This window comes from Salvelinus sp. IW2-2015, linkage group LG18, assembly GCF_002910315.2.
Source record: "Salvelinus sp. IW2-2015 linkage group LG18, ASM291031v2, whole genome shotgun sequence".
Taxonomy (NCBI): domain Eukaryota; kingdom Metazoa; phylum Chordata; class Actinopteri; order Salmoniformes; family Salmonidae; genus Salvelinus; species Salvelinus sp. IW2-2015.
In genome coordinates this window covers 3,595,236-3,602,624 of record NC_036858.1, presented here as the reverse complement: position 1 = coordinate 3,602,624, position 7,389 = coordinate 3,595,236, and the positions used below count along the sequence as shown (strand labels likewise).

The window sequence follows — 7,389 nt, the reverse complement described above, 5'->3', positions numbered from 1 at the left end:
GAGAGAATGCCAAGAGTATGCAAAGCTGTCATCAAGGCAAATGGTGCTACTTTGAAGAATCTCAATATAACATATATTTTAATTTGTTTAACACGTTTTTGGTTACTACATGATTCCATATTTGTTTTCATAGTTTTGATGTCTTCACTATTATTATAACAATGTAGAAAAATAGTACAAAAAAAGAAAAACCTTGAATGAGTAGGTGTGTCCAAACCTTTGACTAGTACTGTATGTATGTATGATATACAGTTGAAGTTGTAAGTTTACATACACTTGGGTTGGAGTCATTAAAACTCGTTTTTCAACCACTCCACAAATTTCTTGTTAACAAACTATAGTTTTGGCAAGTCGGTTAGGACATCTACTTTGTGCATGAAACAAGTAATTTTTCCAACAATTGTTTACAACAGATTATTTCACTTATAACTCACTGTATCACAATTCCAGTGGGTCAGAAGTTTACATACACTAAGTTGACTGTGCATTTAAACAGCTTGAAAATTCCAGAAAATTATGTCATTGCTTTAGAAGGCTTCTGATAGGCTACTTGACATCATCTGAGTCAATTGGGAGGTGTACCTGTGGATTTATTCAAGGCCTACCTTCAAACTCAGTGCCTATTTGCTGTGGAAAATCAAAAGAAATCAGCCAAGACCTCAGAAAAAAAAATTGTAGCCTCCACATGTCTGATTCATCTTGGGAGCAATTTCCAAACGCCTGAAGGTACCACGCTCATCTGTACAAACAAATAGTAGGAAGAAGGAAGGAGACGCGTTCTGTCTCCTAGAGATGAACGTACCTTGGTGCGAAAAGTGCAAATCATTCACAGAACAACAGCAAAGACCTTGTGAAGATGCTGAGGAAACGGTACAAAAAGTATTTATATCCACAGTAAAACGAGTCCTATGTCGACATAACCTGAAAGGCCGCTCAGCAAGGAAGAAGCCACTGCTCCAAAACCACCATAAAAAAGCCAGACTACGGTTTGCAACTGCACATGGGGACAAAGATCGTACTTTTTGAGAAATGTCCTCTGGTCTGATGAAACAAAAATAGAACTGTTGGCCATAATGACCGGCTTGCAAGCCGAAGAACACCATCCCAACCGTGAAGCACAGGGGTGGCAACATCATGATGTGGGGGTGCTTTGCTGCAGAAGGGACTGGTGCACTTCACAAAATAGATGGACATCATGTGGAAGAAAAATTATGTGGATATATTGAAGCAACATCTCAAGACATCAGTCAGGAAGTTAAAAGCTTGGTCGCAAATGATCTTCCAAATGGACAATGACCCCAAGCATACTTCCAAAGTTGTGGCAAAATGGCTTAAGGACAACAAATTCAAGGTATTGGAGTGGGCATCACAAAGCCCTGACCTCAATCCTATAGAAAATCTGTGGCAGAACAGAAAAAGCGTGTGCGAGCAAGGAGGCCTAAAAACCTGACTCAGTTACACCAGCTCTGTCAGGAGGAATGGGCCAAAATTCACCCAACTTATTGTGGGAAGCTTGTGGAAGGCTACCCGAAACGTTTGACCCAAGTTAAACAATTTAAAAGCAATGTTACTAAATACTAATTGAGTGTATGTAAACTGGGAATGTGATGAAAGAAATAAAAGCTGAAATAAATAATTCTCTCTACTATATTCTGACATTTCACATTCTTAAAATAAAGTGGTGATCCTAACTGACCTAAGACAGGGAATTGTTACTAGGATTAAATGTCAGGAATTGTGAAAAACGGAGTTTAAATGTATTTGGCTAAGGTGTATGTAAACCTCCGACTTAAACTGTATATACAGTATATTTGTATAGATATGTGTATATATATATATATATGAGAAGAGAAGGAAAGGAGAGGAGAGAGAGGAGAGGGGAGAGAGAGGAGAGGAGAGAGAGGAGAGGGGAGAGAGAAGAGAGGGGAGAGGAGAGGGAGAGGGGAGGGGAGAGGGGAGAGGAGAGACAGTGAGAAAGAGAGTGAGAAACATAATATGTGAAGAGAGCTCTCAGAACTCTAAAGAGAGTCACAAGGTCACAGTCAGATGGAGGAACGGTCCATTCTAAAAAGCAGGGAAACAGACTGTTGTTAGACATTTACACACAGCCCACTGTTTGACTTTCCCTCACATTCTGGTCTCATTCCTCTCTCTAGCAGGCGGCACACATTGGTCAACTGACGGACACACACACACACTGTCGCGCAAACACAATCAAAACCACTCACGAATGCGTATTCCCACTCACACAGTCTGGTGATCTAACTGACCTCTGTCGGTGTTCACTACTCTTTGGTAAGGATGGGCTCTCATATTGTGGCGTTGCACCTGAGCCGTCATCGCTCCTGCTCACCACGCAACCACATCACAAAACACAGGAGGTTAACAGTGGACATCATCAAACAGTGACATCATCAAACAGTGACAGAATCATTAAGAAGACAGACAAGGAGGCCCATTTCAGATAAGCCTGTCCAGTGTGTGTGTGTGTGTGTGTGTTGTGTGCATGTGTGTGTGAGAGAGGTCCATGTGTAGGAGAGAGTTCATCTCTCAGCCTTTTGGTTTTGGAAAGCCATACCTGAGACAGAGAGAGAAATAGAAACCAGGTCACAACACAACAACACAACCCTCATGCCCAAAATCAACTTGATCTCTCTGTGTGTGTGTGTGTGTGTGTGTGTGTGTGTGTGTGTGTGTGTGTGTGTGTGTGTGTGTGTGTGTGTGTGTGTGTGTGTGTGTGAGCTGAACAGAGAGAAACCTAACTGGAACACCTAAGTGAGGAACTTCATGTTCTCATCACAGTGGAAGACTCACACAACAGAGCTCAGATCAAACTACTAAGAGCTACCGCAGAGGTCAAGAAACTACTCGTACCAGCTGTGAGTACTAGGAGTTTCATGCTATAATTGTCTGTATCAGTGTATCAGTTTATCTGTGTTTACCTAGTACACCAGTAGTGTCCATGGGTATTCTAGTATAGATGGAGTTAGGGTGTAGGGGGAATATTCGTAGGGAGCGTAGAGAACCCTCCTGATTCAGGTGATTGCTGCATCAGTGCTGCGTGCTGATTGGCTCCTTGCATGAGGGCCTGCTGACTCTGGATCTGACGAATCAGGTGAGGCATGAGTTGGCATGGAGTACCAGTCATGCCATTTGACTCAATGCCCCCGCTGTTTTCCAGGCTTTGGTCAATGGATGTGCTTCGCGGACATGTAAACCGGTTTGTGTTTGTGTTCCTTGACGACATCCTTTTTTTCCGATCTGCACAAGAACATGTTCGTTCACGTCAGACACGTCCATCAGCGCCTCCTGGAGAAACAACTGTTCGTGAAACCGAGAAGTGTGAGTTCCACCGCTCTACAAATCACCTTCTGGGATATGTCATTGCTGAGGGCAATGTTCAGATGGATCTAGTCTGGCTTTTTTATGGCGGTTTTGGAGCAGTGGCATCTTCCTTGCTGAGCGGCCTTTCGTTTTACTGTGGATATAGATACTTTTGTACCGGTTTCCTCCAGCATCTTCACAAGGTCATTTGCTGTTGTTCTGGGAATGATTTGCACTTTTCGCACCAAGGTACGTTCATCTCTAGGAGACAGAACGCGTCTCCTTCCTGAGGCGTATGACAGCTGCGTGGTCAAATGGTGTTTATACTTGCGTACTGTTGTTTGTACAGATGAACGTGGTACCTTCAGGCGTTTGGAAATTGCTCCCAAGGATGAAGCAGACTTGTGGAGGTCTACAATTTCGTTTCTGAGGTCTTGGCTGATTTCTTTAGATTTTTCCATGATGTCAAGCAAAGAGGCACTGAGTTTGAAGTTAGGCCTTGAAATACATCCACAGGTACACCTCCAATTGACTCAGGATGTCAAGTAGCCTATCAGAAGCTTCTAAAGCCATTACATAATTTTCTGGAATTTTCCAAGCTGCTTCAAGGCACAGTCAACTTAGTGTATGTAAACTTCTGACCCACTGGAATTGTGATACAGTGAATTATAAGTGAAATAATCTGTCTGTAAACAATTGTTGGAAAAATTACTTGTGTCATGCACAAAGTAGAAGTCATAACTGACTTGCCAAAACTATAGTTTGTTAACAAGAAATTTGTGGAGTGGTTGAAAAACGAGTTTTAATGACTCCAACCTAAGTGTATGTAAACTTCCGGCTTCAACTGTATCATTAACCCCTACCCACACACTCTGATTTTCTGGGTTAAGTTAAAGGCCAAAAATGTGATTTTCCTGTGTTTTATATTTATTTCCACACTATGAGGTTGGAACAATACTGTTAAATTGTGAAAATGATGATAATGTCCTTTTAGTGTAAGGAGCTGTTTGAAAAGACCACCTGACATTTCAGCCTGTTTTGGTGGGATGGAGCTTTGGAATGTCTGGTGACATCACCATGCAGGAAATTAGTTAATAGACCAAAAAAAATTCAAACCTCTCCGCCAATAACAGCTAGTTTTAAGTTTCCCCTGCAAAACTCTTGTTTGAGAAATGGCTCTTTCCTAAGAAGCTATTTTTGTAAATGATTTACAATTTTAATTTGAAAACAATCACATTAAGGTACTTCATTGTTAYCCAGAAATAATTTGATATTGAGATAAAAACGGCTGCATTGGGCCTTTAACATGTATCATTATAACCTCTCTGGTGTTGATACTGCACCCTGATTGGACATTTTAAGAGAYAGGGGCGGGACAGAACAAGTTGACCGCATTAGTTATATTACTGTAAATCAATGCAGTGTGATCTGAGAGTTCGTTGAGGGTTCATAACTACTCTATTCAAAGTTGAATTTCAGTAGAGCAACATTGTTAGAAAAAATGTGTCTGTGTGAGGTGAGGGGGCAGGAGGCTAAGAGAATGGGAGAAATGTTGAGGACACATGGAAAGAGTTGATGTGAGAAAATAAAATAGAGAGAGAGAGGAAGAGGGAATTCATTAAGTGTGAGGAGTGAAAGGAGTGATAGAGTGAAAAGAAAGTGTGAACAGTCTCTCCATTCATCCCCTAATTTCACATGCATTACCATGGTTACGCCTTTATACATGCTGCCTGGCGAATTACCCAATTACACACACACAACACACACACACACACACACACACACACACACACACACACCACACACACACACACACACACACACACACACACACACACACACACACACACACCACACCAATTATAGCATGAAGCTCCTGGTAACTACAGTCTGGTACGAGTAGTTTCTTGACCTCTGCGGTAGCTCTTAGTAGTTTGATCTGAGCTCTGTTGTGTGAGTTTTCCACTGTGATGAGAACATGAAGTTCCTCACTTAGGTGTTCCCAGTTAGGTTTCCCTCTGTTCAGCTCTTCCTGATACACATACAAAACAATAATATTACGGTGTGTGTGTATTTGTGTTTTGAGTGTGTGTGTGAGCATCTTCCTTCATCCATAAAAAATGTTTACGTTTCCCAGAAGACTGTCCACATTGGCTTCAGTTCTGTAATGACACGGTACACCTTAAGAACCAGAMACATGTGACACACTCATAACCTAAATGTCAGTGTTTAAAACTTAACCATTAGGTATTTAGATTTGCCATTGAGGCTAGATTAAACATGATAGTCATCTTTTTCCTGTCGGTTTCCAACCAGGAGAACACCTATATCTCCTAAGTCTTCACATTTTAAACAATAGCGTTTCCTTTCCTACTGTCCTGTTGAGACTTTAGTCATAAAAAAATATATATGTGACTTTCCATGCCTTTTATTCAGATCAGTGTTAAGAATGTCTGTCACCTTACTTACGTATAACTGAACAGGACATTTGATTCAATAATTATTATCAAATCGTCGAGTGCTCGTTACTCGACTGTGTAGAGTTCCTTTCCTTGAAGTCTCTCAGAGTGAAAAAGACGTGGCAGTGGCCTCATTATCATATTTCCCAGCGTCCTTTGTTTCAGGTTGATTTCTTTCTTGTTTGTGATCAAATATTCAAATTCTTGGATATCTTCCCTCTGGCTGGATTCCGATATGAAGTACTAATCACCTCACAAACCAGCGTACTGTTAATTGCAGGTCTGATGTGGCCCATTATTTTCAGACCAAAATGTCAAGGATAACTAGGCCATAACTAAAGGCCTTATGAAATGTATAATTTTAGGTCATAAAGGGTTTAGTTTTAATTCAAACACATTCACTTAAGCAATCACTTAGTGAAGGCTTCAAGAATAGATGTAATTGAACGCAAGAACCATGTCTCTGTCACTAACAAGCACAGTCATTAGTGGGCATCTCTCACATTCACTCGAAAGGCATGCTGGGAAATATGAAATTACGGCTTCACACCAAGTGTTTATCGTTTAAAACCTGAACGTCTTGTGCTGAATAAACGTGTTCATGTGTTTAAAAAGTGTTACAAGGATTAAACACGTTCTGGTGTTTACAATATAAACACTGTGATGCTTTTTCATTGCCATTCTAAATGCCTTGACGTGTTTAAAAAGTGTTACAGAAAAGCGTTTAGTTATGTGTTCAGGTCCTAAACACTTGGTTTTACASTGTAGCCATTTAATTGAATAATCCCCACTCATGAAGGTCAGAATGTCTACTAGGGATGAAACGGTTAGCGGTTTCAYGATAAACCACGGTAAAATTCCCAACGGTATTACCGTTTCAAATTTTAATCATCATTAAAAGTCATGGTAAATACTGTCCAGCATCAACCAAAGTTAGCAACAGTCCGACGCAGGCGCAGCTACGTGGGTTTTGTTTTGAGTGAACACTACACGTTGTTCTGCTGCTGTATGCATCATGTGTCTGCACACTATTTGTCCATTAAACACGATAACAAGGTTATGTAGTGTAGTCACCCAACCAACATATTTCGTTAATTTAAAATCAGGCAGACGTCGACTTGGTTGTAAAAGTGTTGCAACAGGAGAAACACTATAGACTCCTATACAAGACTCCTGTATTTATGTCAATTGTTGGGCTCATTGCAATTATTATCACTGTCTTCTTAAGACTCATTTGTATTTATGTCAATTGTGCATGGGGTCATTGCATATGCTCAAATGCAACACAGAAGATAGTGTGAATAACACAGAAGATAGTGTGAATAATAATAATTATAATGTAATAATAATACATTTGCTATTCCCTTGTTTACAGAGTGGGCGTGCAGCAGGCAAACCCAGTGATGCTACTGGTCCCTCCTCTACAGTTGTGACACAGACACTCCAGCAAGCATTTAAAAGGCAGGCTGCTTATGGACCCACATCAAAACATACTCAAGACCTCGCTGCAGCCCTTTCATATTACATTGCAAAGGACATGATGCCATTTCATATTGTTGAGAGGCCTGGCTTTCTGAGGCTGATGAAGGTTGCCGTGCCTACTACA

General features: G+C 40.9%; 1 pseudogene; it reads right to left on the bottom strand.

Annotated features, from left to right (window-relative positions):
- LOC111978131 (protein quaking-B-like) overlaps positions 1-7,389 on the bottom strand; it is a 33,326-nt pseudogene that overhangs the window by 2,576 nt on the left and 23,361 nt on the right.